General features: G+C 42.8%; 1 long non-coding RNA gene across 1 annotated transcript; it reads left to right on the forward strand.

Moving 5' to 3' along the window:
* The first annotated feature begins 972 nt into the window (after positions 1–972).
* Positions 973–3,951, forward strand: LOC123446455. Its single transcript, XR_006631358.1, has 5 exons — positions 973–1,434; positions 1,502–1,548; positions 1,658–1,693; positions 1,880–2,018; positions 3,698–3,951. It is a non-coding gene; the product is annotated as an uncharacterized LOC123446455 (long non-coding RNA).
* The last annotated feature ends 16,112 nt before the right edge of the window (positions 3,952–20,063 follow it).

Here is a 20,063-nt window from a genome sequence, read left to right on the forward strand (position 1 = left end):
TTATGCTCATATTTCGGTGCTAGCATGACCAAATATAACGTCGTAATCATATTACTGGAGTTGACTGGACGACACCTCATCAATTTTGCCTATGTGTCATGTATGGATGGCATAAATAACATTAGATAAATAATATTAGAGAGTGGGACTTTGTTGTCACTGTTGTCGTTGTTTTTACATATATGGATGGTTTAAATAATGGATGGCGTACATCATATTAGATAAATACCAATAAATTGTCTAATGTTATTTATGTCGAAGAAGAGCAACAACAACAAGAACCCCATAGAGAGTTGGACTTTGTTTTTACATATATGGATGGCATAAATAGTATTAGATAAATACCAATAAATTATAATTATTCATTTTAATATCCTAAATATTTTAGAAAGTACAATATAATTACCACAATGAAATATATGAGCACATGCTAATACGGAAGGTATTATAGGGTACCTTAACTTGGTGTTTCAAACAATAAAAACTTAAACATGAACTCATGCCTCATTTTTAACATAGTTGTTGTAAAATTTCAGATAAGTAGTGTGGAGAAGGTGTAAAAGTTCTCCGATCGAAGAGTACAATGATGGTTTCTTCTTGGTTAAGACAAACTACCATCGATGATGAGCACTTTGTGTTGGTTATACATATTATCGTTAATTGGCAATAGTATTCCATTCAACTTGTGGTGATGGAAAACAATGTGGGTGAATTTTTTAGTAATGCCAAATCATATCATAATTGAATGAAAAGTGTTACCACCCACAACACTCAATAAAAAATACAGCTTTCTTTTGAGGGAAATAATAAGTACAATTTTTTTACGCAATCAAAAATGCACCTAGAGACAACAATATGGGTCCATATTCCCTAAATCCAATATCCACCCGGACTTGAGCAAGCCATTTAGCGAACAGGCCAACAGGGTAAAAAATCCCTTCCACCACAAACCAGACCCTAACCCTAGCTCCAGCCCCGTCCGCCCTCCTCTCCCGTGACCCTCCAGCCTCTCCCGCCGCGAGCCTCCATCCTTCCCTTCCCTCACCAGATCTCGTGTCTGGGTTTTCGTGGTTCGATGGATTCCCTGATTACTCGCCGCCGCTGCTTACTCTATTGTGGTTTTCAAGGGAGGAGTTCGTGGATAGCTTGGAGCAGTCTAATCTGGAAACTCTAGGATTCCTCCGTCCGTCCATGGCCGTTGAGCTGCATTGCTTCCGACGCCGTTGCCACCGCCCCGTCGCCATCGACCCAAGGCCACCCCTGCTCCCGACGGTGCTCCTCTCTGCCTTGCTCCCTTATACATGAAGGTTGCTTGCCGGTGTCGTCTTTCGCCTGTACTGGTCGGCGGCATCGGCTTCTCCGGCACCAAAAAGTCCATGGCCCCTTGGTTCTGCACGAGATCTCTAGTCCGGCAGCCTCTACTAGACACCAGGGGTAACTAATCCAGTTCCTGATCTTTTTTTCCATGGACGCATGATTCAGAGTGTACTCCTTGCTGCAGGTGCTTTTGGACGAGGGACACACCCAAGTTTAGTATTGTCTAAATAGGTAAGCAGTCCAAAATACAGTACACAATACTGACGAGGGAACTGAACATGTGTTGTTGGTTGAATCTTTCCTTCCGGCACACTTACATGGCGCGTACTCCTTGCTGCAGGTTCTTTTGGACGAGGGACACACCCACGTACAATAGGTAAGAAGGTTAATTGCTTCCTTACATAAACACACATACATGCACTTGATGATGATTGATTTAATCTGGGTAGATGTGCACGAGGTAGCTCACTGAGTTGATCACCGGTGGCTCTCTCTCCCAATCGCAACCTCTCTTACCCTTGGTATTGTGTCCCTGCAACTGAATATCATTTCTCCTCCATAGGTTTGATTGCATCTCCAACAGAAAATACTGATCAGGTGCATGTTTAGGAGGTTGGCGTACACACATATTTAGGCCAATCGAGCGTGCATTCGACGTGTGCATCTCGGCAGCCAGAAGAAATCAATCTTTTTACCTGCATGTAAGTACGTACTATCTAGCTTATCTAGCCGCAATCTATTTTTTGCATTATAGATAGCCTAATCTTTTGTATAATTTTACGATGATATATATTTATACTCAGCTCATCTATCATGTAAGTTACATGGTATAAATTTGACTCTTTTACACAAACAATCTCCCACGTTAACTGAACATATATACATTTTTCTGGATCCTAATTTAAAGCAAAGTAATTGTCTTAATGTGGAAGTTTCACCATTTAATTGTCTTAGTGTAGTTATATGGTGCATGAAGTTGTTTTAGCTACAATTTTAGTTGAGGTATACCTATTTTTAGGGACTGACTATTTCACATTTGACTGTTTTTCTATTCGACAACATTCATATTTCCCAACAAATAAACAGATGCCACCTGTATGTCCAGCCCTTCCCCGCGGCAACCGTATGTTCTGTATTTCTAAAAAAATGGATCGGGTTAAACTCTGACCCGGTTTCATCTGAACCTGGAGTCCTGGATCACATCAACCAGCTGCCCATTAGCTTGCAATCCACACAAGGGCCAAACCCATTGAAAATCAGAAAATATGCAGTGGTAGTGGTAGCATTAAAACAATCAAAAAATGATAGATATTTAGTGCTAAACTTCCAATGAAAACAAGGCTGCAAGTACCCTAAACTGGTGTACATACACTTTAAATTACCTAGAATTACAGTGCAAGAGTCCAAGAATTACAATGTAAATCCCCTAGAAATTACAGTCCACATATAGAGGAAATGGCACTGTAATTACAGGTCACCATCACTGTAAAAAACTAAGAGTCCAAGATTTACAGTGTAAATCCCCAAGAAAATAGTGTAAATCCCCTAGAAAATACAGATTACATATACAATAATTACACTACAAGTACCCACTGATTTACGATAGTAAAACTGATAATCTTATGTTGAATTAGAGTCTAAGTGACCAAGATTTATAATGTCAATTCCCTAGAAAATACATATTACGTACATACTAATTCTATTGCAAGTATCCACTGATTTACACCAGTAAAACTGATGAGTTTATGCTGAATTACAGTGTATGTGACCAAGATTTAAGATTTGCAGTGTAAATCCCCTAGAAAATACACATGTGCACACACATTTATCTAGCTTAATTTAGGTGCTATTTTATTCACACACATGTGCACAAGTAAGAGATGTCAAGCAATGCTAAATCTGCCATTTCATTAGTTTTTTTTTTGAAAGCACGCCATTTCATAAGGCTCTACAATGGTGCGCTCACATATCCATGATGGACTATTAGGGACTCTGGGATCCATCCCAAAGTTTGTAATTATGAATGATGTGTAACATGAGCATCGCAGGGCATGTAGTCAATTTAGCAATATTTATCTACCGCCATTGAATATAAATGTTTGCAGAGAGTGCATTTGATGACTCCATATCAAATATATTCTAACTTGAGTACGGAGACTACTAGATATATTGGTTAGCTGGGGCTGAAGCATTACACAATTTTAATACCATGAAATAGAATTGGTGCTATATCTGATACAAGAAATAGCTGGTGTTCCAACATACATTTAGTTATTATACTAAAGAAATATGTATATGAGAAAAAATGCTAATTAGGCTCCAAAACTCATATTGTTTTGGTATACTCCTAATTTGGACATGCTCCTTACTTGTTTTTCAGATACCATCATTTTCTTCTTGCAGGCGGCAATGACAGGAGCATATTGTGTAGAGGAAGAGGATGAACCTTAATGCGTTGAACCTTATATACTAGAACCTTGCAGGTGTTTTTGCAGAAGTATTCTACTATGCACGTGTAAAATTTATTTTGATGTGCTCTTGTTAGGCATTGAACCTTAATGCATGGAGTCAGTGGATGATGTATTGTATTTGATTTGATATGCTACTGAAATGAAATATACATTTTATTTGCAATCTTTTATTCTGTTGTACTTATTTTTAATGGGCCTACCCTGAGATATGCGTGCTTCTAGCAAAAAAAATTGCTTCAACCCAAACAAATAAGACATTTTAAATAGTAAACTAGGTATTGGGCCAGGCCCATGTAGCTAGAATGGTTGATAGGGGTCAGCGTGGCCACGTCAGATCCTACATGGCTCACACAAATGAGTAATGACCAAACCAAATTTTGGTCGATAGAGACCTGCGACCAAAATTTTAGAAAGGTCATGTTTGTTCATTCTTGACGGCCAACTGTTGACGTTGTAAATTTGGTCAAAAAAAGGTCAATAAACGACAACAATGACGAATCAGCGATCAATATAAGGAGTCATAATTGACCTTATTTCTTGTAATGTTCACATTTCATTCATGGTGCTTTCCGTAAAATGCTTGCTAAGTATGATGTCAACCATAGAGTTGCATCTCCCTATCATCCTCAGTTCAGTGGTCAAGTAGAGCTAAGCAAAAGAGAGATTAAGCTAATTCGGCAAAAGACTGTCAGTTGGTCTAGAAAGAATTGGTCTAAGCAGCTTGACGATGCACTGCGGGCTTATAGAACTGCCTATAAGAATCCCATGGGCAAGTCTCCGTACAAAATGGTTTACGGCAAAGCATTTCATTTACCTCTTGAGATAGAACATAAGGCTTATTGGGCAATCAAAGAGCTCAACTTTGATTTCAAACTTGCTGGTGAGAAGAGGTTATTTGATATTAGCTCACTTGATGAATGGAGAGCTCAGGCATATGAAAATGCCAAGTTGTTCAAAGAAAAGGTTAAGAGGTGGCATGATAAAAGGATACAAAAGCATGAGTTCAATGTAGGTGATTATGTTTGGCTATATAATCCTCGTTTAAGATTTTTTGCAGGCAAGCTTCTCTCTAAATGGGAAGGTCCCTACATTGTTGAGGAAGTATATCGTTCTGGTGCCATCAAGATCAACATCACCGAAGGTAATTTTCCGAGAGTGGTAAATGGGCAAAGAATCAAGCATTATATCTGAGGTACTCCCATAAATATTGAAAGCAATATTATCAATACCATAACTCCGGAGGAGTACATAAGGGATATTTATCAGACCGTTTTAGACTCTGAAAACGAAGAGGTATGTGATTCGGTAAGTAAACCGTCTCCAAAACTTTTCCAGTAGGAATTTTTCTCCGTTTTAGAATTTTTGGAAAAATAGAAAAAACCGAAGTAGTCCGGAAATTGCACGAGGAGGCGACAAGCCTGCCAGGCGCGGGCAATCCCCCTGGGGCTTGTGACCACCTTGTGTGCCTCCTGGACTCCTTTTTTTTGCGGAGTACTCCTTCTGGCCGGGGAAAAATCATTATATATTCTCCCGAAAGGTCTGGCCATCGTATCACGCAATTTACTTGTGTTTTCGTTTCGAGCCTGTTTTTGCCGCATATTTAGGTCAAGGATGTCGTCTCAGGAATCTGTCGGGGAGAACGATCTCTCTCAAGTCTATGAAGGAGTAAATTCTGATCTGAAAAGAATGGAGGTCATGGAGACCAAGGAAAGGCTGCTTGACGAAATTAAGGGAAAAAGTAAGGAGAAGAATCCGGCGTTGGACGAAGGGCAATCTGTACTCAACAAGGAAGAAGCGGCGGAAGAGGATTTTCTTCAACCCTACCTCCACCTTTTACCTCCATCCTTGATTGAGCCCTTGAGATTATGTGAAATAACTCGTGTTCGTAATACTTATCTCACCCGTGAAGTTATTTTGCTGGAGAAACATATCACAGAGCTCCAAGGTATAAATCAAAGATTGATGGCCCTCTTGGAATCAAAAGACAGGACAACTCCACCACCATCACCTCTGAAGGAAGACAACTAAGCACGGGTATGGGCAAACCCCTTGGCTTGTGCCAAGCTTGGGGGAGTTGCCCCGGTATCGTATCACCATCACATCTTTTGCCTTTACCTTTTCTTAGTTCGATCCTTTTTGGTTTTATCTTTCTCTAGTAGAATAAAGTTCTTAGTGTTTTAGGCTTGTGTTTTCCTTTGTGTCACCCCCGATGTATTCCAGTTCATGAGTCATATAATAAAGAGAGTTTTAGTTAAGGGCCTTGCCTCATGACATGATCAAGAGAATGATAAAAGAACAAAAGCATGAAAGATCATGTAATGATCTTATGGGAAGTGATGACTTCACATATAAAAAGAATGTTGATTGAAACTTGTCGTGGGTGGACAAACGTAGACCTTGGTCATTGTTGCAATTAATAGGAAGTGATAAAGAAGGAGAGGTTCACATTAAACTATTACATGCTTAGAAGTAGATGTTGGAGAAGGAAGACAACATAATGAATTATGTTTGCTTGGTTCCGAACAATGTTATATGACTAGAGATCCCTTAGCATATGATGATTGCTTTCGCCTCATATCAGCCAAAACTTCCGCACTAAGTAGAGATACTACTTGTGCATCCATAAACCTTCGACCCACATTTGCAATGAGAGTCCACCATACCTGCCTATGGATTGAATAAGATCCCTCAAGTAAGTTTTCATTGGTGCAAGCAATAAAAATTGCTCCCTAAATATGTATGATCTATTAGTGTGTGGAAAATAAGCTTTGTACGAACCTGTGATGAGGAATACATAGAAGAGATGGACTGCACAATAAAGTTCTTTATCACAGGATGCAATATAAAGTGACGTTCCTTCACACTAAGAGGTCGCACATCCAAACCTCAAAAGCGCATGACAACATCTCCTTCCCTCTGTGAAGGGCCTATCTTGTATCTTTACTTTTTGTCCTTGAAAGAGTCATGGTGATCAACACCAATTACTTATTTTGCCTTTATCTTGGCTAACATCATATGCTAGGGAGAGATCTATATTCATATGTAAACTTGGAAGTAAGTATTCATGAATTATTATTGTTGACATTACCCTTGAGGTAAATTGTTGGGAGGCGAAACTATAAGCCCCTATCTTTGTTTGTGTCTGACTGAAACTTTGATCTCATCAGTACCACGTGAGTTGTAGCAATTGTAGAATACGAAAAGATGATTGAGTATGTAGATTTGCTTTACAAGCTCTTATTTGACTCTTTCCAATGTTATGATAAATTGCAATTGCTTCTATGACTAAAGGCTATTGGTTGTTAATTCTCAATAAGTTTCTTGATCCATACTTTAGTTTGTGAAGGAATTATCACTTTAGCATAAGAGATGATATGATTATATTGTTTTTCTAACTATGATCATGGTGCCTGCATGTCTGTATCTTGTTTTGTCGACACCTCTCTCTCTAAACATGTGGGCATATTTATTGATCTCGGCTTCCGCTTAAGGACAAGCGAGGCCTAAGCCTGGGGGAGTAGATACGTCCATTTTGCACCATGCTTTCATGTTGATATTTATCGCTTTATGGGTGATATTACACTTCACGGTACAATACTTATGCCTTTTCTCTCTTATTTTGCAAGGTTTACATGAAGAGGGAGAATGCCGGCAGCTGGAATTCTGGCCTAAAAAGGAGCAGGTTTGAGATACCTATTTTGCGAAATTCCAAAAGCTGTGAAAATCAATGATGAATTATTTTGGAATTTATAAAAAATACTGGGCCAAAGAAGTACCAGAGGGGAGCCACCAGGAGGCCACAAGCCTTCTAGGCGCGGCCTACCCCCTGGCCGCGCCTAGGGGCTTGTGGTCTCCCTGCTGGCCCTATGGCTCCCCTCTTTTGCTATAAGAAGGGTTTCGTTCCAGAAAAAATCAGGAGGAGGCTTCGGGAGGAATCGCCGATGCCACGAGGCGGAACTTGAGCAGAACCAATCTAGAGCTCCGGCACGGTCGTCCTACCGGGGAAACTTTTCTCCCGGAGGGGGTAATCGTCGCCATCGTCATCACCAACACTCCTCTCATCGGAGAGGAATCGTCACCATCAATATCTTCATCAGCACCATCTCATCTCCAAACCCTAGTCATCTCTTATAACCAATCTCCATCTCGCGACTCCGATTGGTACTTGTAAGGTGGCTAGTAGTGTTAATTACTCTTTGTAGTTGATGCTATTTGGATTACTCCGTGGAAGATTATATGTTTAGATCCTTGATGCTATTCATTACCTCTCTGGTCATGAATATGATTATGCTTTGTGAGTAGTCACTTTTGTTCCCGAGGAGATGGGATAACTCATGCTATAAGTAGTCATGTGAATTTGGTATTCGTTCGATATTTTGATGCATTGTATGTTGTTTTTCCTCTGGTGGTGTTATGTGAACGTCGACTACATAACACTTCACCATTATTTGGGCCTAGAGGAAGGCATTGGGAAGTATTAAGTAGATGATGGGTTGCTAGAGTGACAGAAGCTTAAACCCTAGTTTATGCATTGCTTCGTAAGGGGCTGATTTGGTTCCACTAGTTTAATGCTCTGGTTAGACTTTGTCTTAATTCTTCTTTCGTAGTTGTGGATGCTTGCGAGAGGGGTTAATCATAAGTGGGAGGTTTGTCCAAGCAAGGGCAGCATCCAAGCACCGGTCCACCCACATATCAAACTATCAAAGTAGCGAACGTGAATCATATGAACATGATGAAAACTAGCTTGACAGAAATTCCCATGTGTCCTCGGGAGCGCTTTACCTCCTATAAGAGTTTGTCCAGGCTTGTCCCTTGCTACAAAAGGGATTGGGCCACTTTGTTGCACCGTTTTTACTATTGTTACTTGCTACTTGCTGCGAATCATCTTACCACACAACTATCTGTTACCGATAATTTCAATGCTTGCAGAGAATACCTTGCTGAAAACCACTTGTTAGATCCTTCTGCTCCTCGTTGGGTTCGACACTCTTACTTATCGAAAGGACTACGATAGATCCCCTACACTTGTGGGTCATCATGGCCCGACTGAGGGACAGGTCCCCGGATCAGTCAAACTTGAGAATGAGCTCCAGATACCACGTGCCTAGTTTGAGAGTGCACATGGCCAGGTGCTCGGTGGCATTCTCAACGGTGTTGTGAAGTGTGGTCCACCATTGGATGTACTCCCTAAGAGTCTCGTTGCTCTTCGGGACACAATGCTGGAGCTCCATCAGGCTGCCTGACCGCTTGTAAGTTCCCTCGAAGGTCTTGACGAACACGCGGGCAAGATCATCCTAGCTCTCGATGCTACTTGAGGACAAGTGGTTGTCGCACGCCCTTGCGGACCCCTCCAACATGAGGGACAGATGCTTGATAGCAATGTAATCGTCGCAACGCCAATTTAGATGGCCACTCGGTAGTCTTCCGACCAGGTTTGTAGCTTCGACTCGCCATTGAACTTCCTGATCCCGGTGGCCAATCGGTAGTTGGAGAGGATTTCAGTGTCTCGGATGTATCGGCCGAAGCACTCGAGGCTGGACACTCCCTGGCCAGCTCGCAATGGATCAACCACATGTTGCGTGATTATAGACCGAGCGTTGAACTTGGGGGCCCGGTAGTAGTCACCCTCATTACCCCGACTCAAATGGGGCTTGGCCTGCAGTCATGAGGACGGCAACCGAGTGAGACACTCCCATGGGGGGTGACCTATTTCGTATCGGTGACCTTGCCTCCAATATCCATGCGGGCCTCTCGAAAGAGGAGGAGACCTTTGGGTCTGTCTGTGCATGTGCGGGCTATGAGCCGACTGCTTGGTATCCGCCTGAACAGATTTGCTGTGAATGTGATGCCGCAATTTAGATAGTGTGGAATTCTGCTGCATGGCAGTCTAGAACAGAGCATGCATCTGCCGAATGCCTTCTCCGTCCGTGCTCTCACTCGACTGAATTGAATCAGCGATCTGAGTGGATGCGGCCAGGTTTAGCAGAGGTGTTCACATCACCTCGATGTGCCACTAGCGGTCATTCGGAAACAACTGTCCGTGGCTGCGGCTCGAGCTCGATTAGTCGCTCGCGGCCCGAGTGTCGAATGAACGCTGGACTCGATCGAGGCGTGAGCGCTCGGCCAGATTGGCCAGACACGCATTCTCCAGCGCGATCTCGTCCAGGGTGTTCTCGATGATGGGGGTGCAGAGAACTTGATAGCTCCTCCGCCGAATTTCCTCCCGCTTCTAGTCGGTGACCCGCTATGGAACATGGTGGCTGCCATCACCATGCGACTCTCTCCATCGTCAGGTACAGGAGAATTTTTTGCGACATGACCAATGTTGCCTCCCTTGTTGGTGTCGGCCATCAGGATCCCGCCGGCACCCCTGCTGCTTTCGTAGTCGGAGTTGCCGAGTGACTCCTCGTTTGATGAACGGAAGAAGCCAACGATGGGCTCATCAGAGCTAAGCATGGCCACTTGCCAGGAAATAGCATGGTTGGCCATGGCGGGTGATAACCCACAAGTGTAGGGGATCGCAACAGTTTTCGAGGGTAGTGTATTCAACACAAATTTATTGATTCGACTCAAGGGGAAGCAAAAGAATATTCTCAAGTATTAGCAGCTGAGTTGTCAATTCAACCACACCTGAAAGATTAGTGTCTGCAAGCAAAGTATCAGTAGCAAAGTGGTATGATAGCAAAGGTGCCAGAAAAGGGTCTGTTGACGGCAGACTATTCCTGACTTGTTGTATCAATGGCGCCCAAAAAGTGTTGCAGCAGGTAACAACAAAGTAACAAGTAATAGCAGTAGTGACATCAGTAGCAAGGAACAACAGTAGTGACAGGAGTAGCAAGGAACATCAGTAGTGACAGAAGTAGCAGCAAAGTATCGTAGCAAGGTCCGGTAGTAAAAGACTCGTAGGCAGTGGATCGCTGATGGATGATTATGCCGGATGTGATTCATCATGTAACAACTATAACACGGACAGATAAGTAACTAGCTCCCGTTCGTCAATCTAATATAGGCATGTATTCCGTATGTAGTCATACGTGCTTAGGGAAAAGAACTTGCATGACATCTATTGTCCATCCCTCCCGTGGCAGCGGGGTCCTAATGGAAACTACGGGATATTAAGGTTCTCCTTTTAATAAAGAACCGGACCAACGCCTTAACACTTGGTGAATACATGAACTACTCATACTATGGTCATCTCCGGGAGTGGTTCCGGCTATTGTCACTCCGGGGTTGCCGGGTCATAACACATAGTAGGTGACTACAACTTGCAAGATAGGATCTAAAACACACATATATTGGCGACAACATAATAGGTTCAGATCTGAAATCATGGCACTCGGGCCCTAGTGACAAGCATTAAGCATGGCAAAGTAGTATAACCATCAATCTCAGAACATAGTGGATACTAGGGATCAATCCCCGTCAAAACTAACTCGTTTACATGATAGATCTCATCCAACTCATCACTGTCCAGCAAGCCTACGATGAGATTACTCACGAGCGGTGAATAGCATCATGGAATTGGCGATGGAGGAAGGTTGATGATGACGATGGCGACGATTTCCCCTCTCCGGAGCCCAGAACGGACTCCAGATCTGCCCTCCAGATGAAGAACAGGAGGTGGTGGCGCCTCCTTATCATAAAACGCGATGAATCCTTCTCCGGGCGAAATAGAATATATAGAGCTGAGTGTGGAGGTGGTGGAGCTCTGTGGGCCCCACAAGCCTGGTTGGTGCGGCCTCGGGGGTAGCCGCACCGTCTGGGCTTGTGGCCCACTGGCTCACCCCCTCCGGTGGATATTTGCGTAGGTATTTTTCATTAATTCGAGAAAAATTCTCCGTAAATTTTCAGGTCATTCCGAGAACTTTTATTTCTACACAAAAACAACACCATGGCAATTCTGCTCAAAACAGCGTTAGTCCGGGTTAGTTCCATTCAAATCATGCAAACTAGAGTCCAAAACAAGGGCAAAAGAGTTCGGAAAAGTAGATACGACGGAGACGTATCAACTCTCCCAAGCTTAAAGCCTTGCTTGTCCTCAAGCAATTCAGTTGACAAACTGAAAGAGACAAGAGAAAATATTTGACGAACTCTGTTTGATCTTGTTGTTGCAACTATGTCTAACTCATAACGATAATTTCAGCAAGATCACAAGCAAACCACGTAAGCAAATGACATCTAGGTCTCACGGTAAACTCATATCAATGGCATAATCAGCTAGCGAGCAAATAATAATAAGTATCAAACGTCAACACTTCAATCAAAACAATCATGAAGTAGTACGAACAGATGGCATCTTTTTAGCTCTTTTTGAGACTGCAAAACATAAATGCAGAGCACCTTCAAAGACAAAGGGCTGACTAAACATTGTAATTCAAGGCAATGAAGATCCAGTCACATTCATACTCAACACAGTTAAAAGCAAAGCATGAAAATGACAGAGCTGCTCTCTAATTGGTGCTTTTGTAAGAGGAGGATGACTCAACAGGAACATAAATAGACAGGCCCTTCGCAGAGGGAAGCATTGATTTGCAGAGGTGCGAGAGCTCACGCTTTTAAAATAGAGATAATAATTTTGGGTGGCATGCTTTCATTGTCAACGCAATGACTAAGAGTTCTCCACATCTTCCATGCTACACATGCTATAGGCGGTTCCCAAACAGAAAAGTAAAGTTTTGACTCCCCCACCACCAATCAATCACACTCCACGGCTAGCCGAATCCTCGGGTACCGTTCATACCAACATCAATCCTCGGGGAGTTTTGTTTGCAATTATCTTTTCGATTTGAGCATGGAACTGGGAATTCCAATTACCAGCCCCATGGAGGATACCATCCTATCATACTACAACACAGTCATCTCAACATTCATGTGGGCATCCAAGACAAACCATTATAAGCTCCTAGCTAACTAAGGATGGCATCAACAACTATGATCTCTAAGTTGTCATTGCAAACATGTTTCTCTCACAACAAAGCTGAATCAGGCATGATGAGCTAGTCATATTTACAAAAACAAAATAGATCGAGTTCATACCAGCTTTTCCAGGCTCAGTCACTTCATCATATATCGTCATTATTGCCTTTCACTTGCACGACCGAAAGATGTGAACAATAATAGGAGTGCTCGTGCATTGGACTAAAGCTGGAATCTGCAGGCAAACACAAAGGAGAAGAAAAAGTAATATGGCTCTTTGAAAGCTAAACAGGTATGAATGCAAGAGCCACTAAACATTGTAACCAATATCTTCTACCTTGACCCAAAGAAAAAAGAATACTACTTACATGGGAAAGCTCCCAACAAGCAAAAGAAGAAAAAGAAAATCTTTTTGGGTTTTCTCAAACTAGGCAGACACACGAAAAGAAAACGAGAAAAAGAAATAAACTAACATGGATGATACAGTGGCAAATTGTGAACACCGGCTAACAAAGTGAAAGCATAAGGAAGAATGTAAAATTGGTGAGAACACGTACTCCCCCAAGCTTAGGCTTTTGGCCTAAGTTGGCCTACTCCCAAGTATGGTCCTAGGGGCACCCAAAATCATAATGGGGGTTATACGGGAGCGCTGCAGCCACTGCCTGAATAGCTGCCTCACAGAGACGAGCAACCTTTGCCACCCTCTCATACTCCTCTGCCTCTCCTCTGGTTATGTAATATCTCCGTTTTACCTGAAAGTCAAAGAAGGCAGGAGCAGGAAGGGTAATATGGAAAACACATTGCCGGTTAAATATCAGACAATATAGGAGGGAATCTTCATCCCTCTCAAGGAACTGGTAGCATGTCAAAGCGACGCGGTCAAGGAAAGTTGTATGGAGCGAGGGATCTCCTTTGCGGACAGGTACTCCAAGAAAATTTGCTATGCGAGTGGCATAGATCCCACCAAAGAAATCCCCTTCATTAGCATTATTATTCAGCCTCCTTGCTATTATACCTCCCATGTTGAAACTTTTGTCACCCGTCACTGCGCTCTTAAGGATACTATGGTCGGGTGCGCAGAGGTGACAATGCTCAATCTTGACATTAATGCATCTACCTATGAAGAGGGCAAAGTAATGCAAGGAGGAAAATGAATACTCCCCATGGTAGCTTGCTTAATGTCTCTAGTTTCTCCAATAGTAATACCAGAGCAAAAATCTCTAACCGAAGATTTAGGAGGATCATTGAGGCTACCCCAAATAGTTATTTGCAAATTCTATTAAAATCCTCTAAATCCATGGTATACGATTTTTCATAGAGATCAAATAGTACCGATGTGTCACAGCCAACTGGAAATTTGAATCTACGAACAAAAGAGGTAGTGAGAGCAACATACTGTTCACATTTATCGGAGATGAATTCTTCGAGTCCCACGTTGCGAACAAGTGCATCAAACTCATCTTTGAAACCTGCCTCAATCATAAATCCATCAGAAGGCCATTCACATGGTTGTACCTGCGTGTCCCTTGGTTGGTAAGGATCAGGCTCCCGAATCGCAAGACGGGGACCTCTCTTGCTTGAGGAATGATGTCAGCTATGCTTCCCCGTAAACGGCGCCAGAAATACTTCTGATGTCAGCTGTGCTTCCCTAGCAACGGCGCCAGGAATAGTCGTGACGACTGCACCGGGAATCCTTCTACTGCGGCTATGCCTTAAGGGACTTCCTAGGCAAATATACAAAGGATTTCCCCCGTGGCCTTGGAGCCTCGCGTTGGTGTTCCCTCGAAGCACAAAGGGTGATGTAGCATAGGCGTGGTAAGTATTTCCCTCAGTTTGAGAACCAAGCTATCAATCCAGTGGAGGAGTATCACAAGATCCTGCACAAACACAAAAAGCTTGCTCCCAACGCTATGAAGGGGTTGTCAATCCCTTATATATTGTTCGCCAAGTAAGAACTGAAAGCAACAAAGTAACAAAGCAAAGTAAAAGCGGAGGTGTAAACGATGGATGTGAATAGACCCCGGGGCCGTAGTGTTTACTAGTGGCTTCTCTCATGAAAGCAAGTAGACGGTGGGTGAACAAATTACTGTCGAGCAATTGATAGAACCGCGCAAAGTCGTGATGTCATCTTTGGCAATGATTATATCTATAGGCATCACGTCCAAAACAAGTAGACCGATACTGTCTACATCTACTACTATTACTCCACACGTCGACCGCTATCCAGCATGCATCTAGTGTATTATGTCCAAAAGAACAGAGTAACGCCTTAAGCAAGATGACATGATGTAGATGGACAATCTCATATCAACGACAGAGCCCATCTTGTTACCCTTGATGGCAACTACTTAATATGTGCCTTGCTGCCCCTACTATCATTGGGAAAGGTCACCACATGGTAGAACCCAAAACAAAGCACTTCTCCCATTGCAATAATCGTAGATCTAGTTCGCCAAACAAAACCCAAGACTCGGAGAGACTTACAAGGATATCAATTCATGCATATAAGAAATCAACAAAGACTCAAATATATATCATAGATAATCTGATCACAAATCAACAATTCATCGGATCTAGACAAACACACCGCCAAAGAAGATTACATCGGATAGATCTCCATGAAGATCATGGAGAACTTTGTATTGAAGATCCAAGAGAGAGAAGAACCATCTAGCTACTAACTACGGATTCGTATGTCTGAAGTGAACTACTCACGAGTCATTGGAGGGGTGATGATGATGAAGAAGCCCTCCAACTCCAAAGTCCCCTCCGGCAGGGCGCCGGGAAGGGTCTCCAGATGAGATCTCGCGGAAACGGAAGCTTGCGGCGGCGGAAAAGTATTTTCGAGGCTCCCCTGATTTTTTGCTGTATTTTAGGGAATATATAGGCCAAAGATCTAGGTCAGGGGGCGGCCAGGGAGGCCACAAGCCCTGCGACCGCCGCCTCCCCCTCGTGGCGGAGTGGGGGCTTGTGGGCTCCAAGGATCCCTCCTGGCTTGGCCCACAGGCCCCCTGATCTTCTTCCGTTCGGGAAAAAACCATTTCAGGGATTTTATTCCGTTTGGACTCCGTTCCAAAATTAGATATGAAAAGAGCCAAAAACACAGAAAAAACAGGAACTGGCACTTGGCACTGAATTAATAAGTTAGTCCCAAAAAAGATATAAAAGGTACATAAAACATCCAAAGATGACAAGATAACAGCATGAAACCATCAAAAATTATAGATACGTTTGAGACGTATCAAGTAACCACCATGAAAGTTTCTCCTGAACATCTTCCTTTTCTGAAATTTTCAGTGACCCAAAGGAAAAGTGAACAAGGCTCAACTAAACTAGTAGCAACTACTCCCACAAGTGCCTAGAGGCCATATTACGCATCAAAACTACTTGGGACCAGCTACAATTAGCATGCAAAGCTCAACAACATGGTCACCAAGGCAGCAAAAATACACGTAATATAAGGCACTAGAGCAAAAACTAATTGGACCAATGGAGGAGTCACTTACCAAGGAGTACTTTCCCCAAAACAGTTTGGAGAATGGTGCTTTGAGCAAAGAGATCGAAAATCCCAGCAAGAGGAGCAAGAACACGGGTTTGAGCTACGTAACAATTTTTTCTGGAGGTAGGAGAACCAGATGAGAGCAAGAATGAGTGGAGGGGGTGCCTGTGGGCCCCACCAGCCTGGGTGGCGCGGCGAGGGGGTTGCCCACGCCGTCAGGGCTTGTGGCCCACTGGTACAGCCCCCAGACAAGCTCTTCGTCTCAGAATTTTTCAAAAAATCCAGAAAAAATGATACTGGATTTTCAGGACGTTCGGAGAACTTTTATTTTCGGGGTACTTTTCTACCAGACGCTAAAACTGAAAACAGGGAAAACTAAACCAAACCTATCATTTTTCTTCTAAGCAACCTAAGGTGAAAGATTGGAACAGAGGTTTGTGACTCCTCGATTCATCCATCTCATGGTCATCAAAAGAAATCCGTCAATGAGGTTGATCAAGTCTCCTCGACAAACCTTTTCGAATCGCAAAACAGAATGGAGAATTTCCGAATAGTCACTAGGTCACCTCAATGGGGATATGTATCTCCCCAACAAGCAAATCATACTTCATATTGACACGAGGTATTGGGAATTCAAAGCTCCCAATAAGAATCGATGAAGTTTTTTCGATAACATTGATGCAATGTACTCGATATTGTTTCTCCGGAAAGTGCACCGTATGCTCATTACCGTTCACATGGAAAGTGACATTGCCTTTGTTGCAATCTATAACAGCCCCTGCGGTGTTTAAAAAGGGTCTTCCGAGGATGACCGCCATGGCACCGTCCTCAGGAATATCCAAGATAACAAAGTCTGTTAAGATAGTGACGTTAGCAACCACAACAGGCACATCCTCGCAAATGCGGATAGGGAAAGCAGTTGATTTGTTGGCCATTTGCAGAGAGATTTTAGTGGGTGTCAACTTATCGAGTTCATGTCCACGATAAAGAGAGAGAGGCATAACACTAACACCAGCTCCAAGATCGCATAACGCAGTTCTAACGTAGTTGCCTTTAATGGAGCAAGGTATAGTGGGCACACCGGGATCACCTAGTTTCTTAGGAGTTCCACCCTTGAAGGTATAGTTAGCAAGCATGGTGGAAATCTCAACCTCAGGTATCCCCCTCTTATTAGTCACAATATCTTACATGTACTTAGCATACGGAGACATTTTGAGCATATCTATCAAACGCATTTGCAGAAAGACAGGTCTGATCATGTCAACAAATCGCTCAAAATCCTCATCATACTTTTTCTTGGATGGTTTGGGACGAAAGGGCATGGGTTTATGAACCCATGGTTCCCTTTATTTACCATGCTTCCTAGCAGCGAAGTCATTCTTATCGTATCTCTTAGTCTTAGGCCGTGGGTTATCAAGATCAACAGGTTCGATCTCCACATCCTTATCGTTGCTAGGTTGAGCATCTTCATGGACATCACTATTGATATTATCATTAGGCTCATGTTCATCACCAGATTGTGTTTCAGCATCAGAGACAGAGGCATCGTTTGGACTCTCAGGGGTAGCAGCAACAGGGTTGCTAGCGTGCAGGTTCCTATTATCTTTCTTCTTCTTTCTAGGATGAATAGGTGCATCAGTGCTAACTCCTTGAGAATCTTGTTCAATTCTCTTAGGATGACCCTCAGGATACAAAGGTTCCTGGGTCATTATACCGCCTCTAGTAACGACTCTGACGGAATTTTCATTCAACTCATTGAGCAAGTCAATCTAAGCTTTAAGTACTTGTTCTACCTGAGTAGTAACCATAGAGGCATGTTTACTCAGAAGCTTAAGATCTTTGACATTTTTGTCCACACAAGCACTTAAATGACTAAGCATACGAGCATTCTGTTCCAATTGTCTGCTAACATAATCATTGAAACTCTGTTGTTTGGCAACAAAGTTATCAAATTCATCCAGGTATGAGCTAGAAGGTTTATCAAAAGGAATATCACTCTCATCAAACCTACCCAGAGAATTTACTTCTACAACCTGTATCGGGTTATCAAGACCATAGATCTCTTCGATAGGTGGTAGATTTTTGACATCTTCTGATTTAATGCCTTATTCTCGCATAGATTTCATGGCTTCTTGCATATCTTCAGGACCGAGGAATAGAAAACCTCTTTTCTTTGGAGTTGGCTTAGGAGGTGGTTCGGGAATAGTCCAAGCATTCTCGTTGCACAAGATGTTTACAATAGGATCTCAGCTTGTTCTACGGTTCGTTCCCTAAAAACACAACCGGCACAACTATCTAGGTGGTCTTTGGAAGCATCGATAAGTCCATTATAGAAGATATCAAGTATTTCATTCTCAAGAGGATGATCGGGCAAAGCATTCAGTAGCTGGATGAGCCTCCCGCAAGCTTGTGGGAGACTCTCTTCTTCAGCTTGAGCAAAATTGTATATTTCCTGCAAGGCAACTTGCTTCTTATGGGCAGGGAAATATTTTTCAGAGAAGTAGTAGACCATATCCTGGGGGCTACGCACACAACCAGGAGAAAGAGAAGTGAACCAAGTCTTAGCATCATCCTTTAGCGAGAAAGGAAACAGCTTGAGGATATAGTAGTGGCAGATCTTTTCCTCACTAGTGAATAGGGTGGCTATAAAGTGCAGTTTGGTAAGATGGGCTACAACTGTTTCAGACTCATAACCGTGAAAAGGATCAAATTCGACTAGAGTGATTAACTCAGGGTCGACAGAGAATTCATAATCCTTATCGGTCACAAAGATAGGCGAAGTAGCAAACTTCGGCTCGTATTTCATCCTAGCGTTCAGAGATTTTTCTTTCCACTTGCGCAGTAATTTCTCAACATCATAGCTATACTTACACGCAAGAAAGTCCTCAGCTATCTCTCCCTCCATAACATAATGTACAGGCATAACAGGAAATTCAGGCATATCAGGAGACCTAGTTCTAGCATGCAAAATAGCAGGTTCTACTTCAATAGCATCAACAGTTTCAGAAGTATCATCACATCTAGCAGCAACTCTAGCAATTTGTGCATCAACGAATGCACCTAGTGGCAAAGCAGTATCAGGCATAGCATCATCAGGCAGAGTATTATAAAGCATAGAATCATAAGGCAAAGTAGTATCAAGCATAGCATCACCATAAGCATCATGGGCAGCAGAAGTAGCATTATCAAGCACAGGCGACATATCAATATTTCTAGCAGGAGGCGATGTCGCAAACTTACTCATAACTGAAGGTGAATCAAGTGCAGAGCTAGATGGCAGTTCCTTACCTTTCCTCGTAGTGGAAGGCAAGATTTCAGTTCTTGGATGTTTCGGATTCCTCATAGTGACCAGCAGACGAAAATCTCAAGTGACTAAGAGAATATAGTTGTGCTTCCCCGGCAACGGCGCCAGAAAATAGTCTAGATAACCCACAAGTGTAGGGGATCGCAACAGTTTTCGAGGGTAGAGTATTCAACCCAAATTTATCAATTCGACTCAAGGGGAAGCGAAAGAATATTCTCAGGTATTAGCAGCTGAGTTGTCAATTCAACCACACCTGAAAGATTAGTGTCTCCAAGCAAAGTATCAGTAGCAAAGTGGTATAATAGCAACGGTGCCAGAAAATGGTATGTTTGGTTGTCCCTCTCCGAAGCCTAGAACATGATGATGATGTTCGATTGTCATTTGTCGTGATCGGTATAATGGAGTACAACCTTATAACATGAGCGTATCGGCCTTTGACGGACAGTGGTTTCGACAGAAGAATTTTGTTTACAGCAACCTATTCTTTAATTGATTCCCATATGTGAGAACACATGTTTCGAGGATGTTGCTCAACATTATGCTTTCTCATTCTGTC

The sequence above is a fragment of the Hordeum vulgare genome, chromosome 4H (genome assembly GCF_904849725.1).
Source record: "Hordeum vulgare subsp. vulgare chromosome 4H, MorexV3_pseudomolecules_assembly, whole genome shotgun sequence".
Taxonomy (NCBI): domain Eukaryota; kingdom Viridiplantae; phylum Streptophyta; class Magnoliopsida; order Poales; family Poaceae; genus Hordeum; species Hordeum vulgare.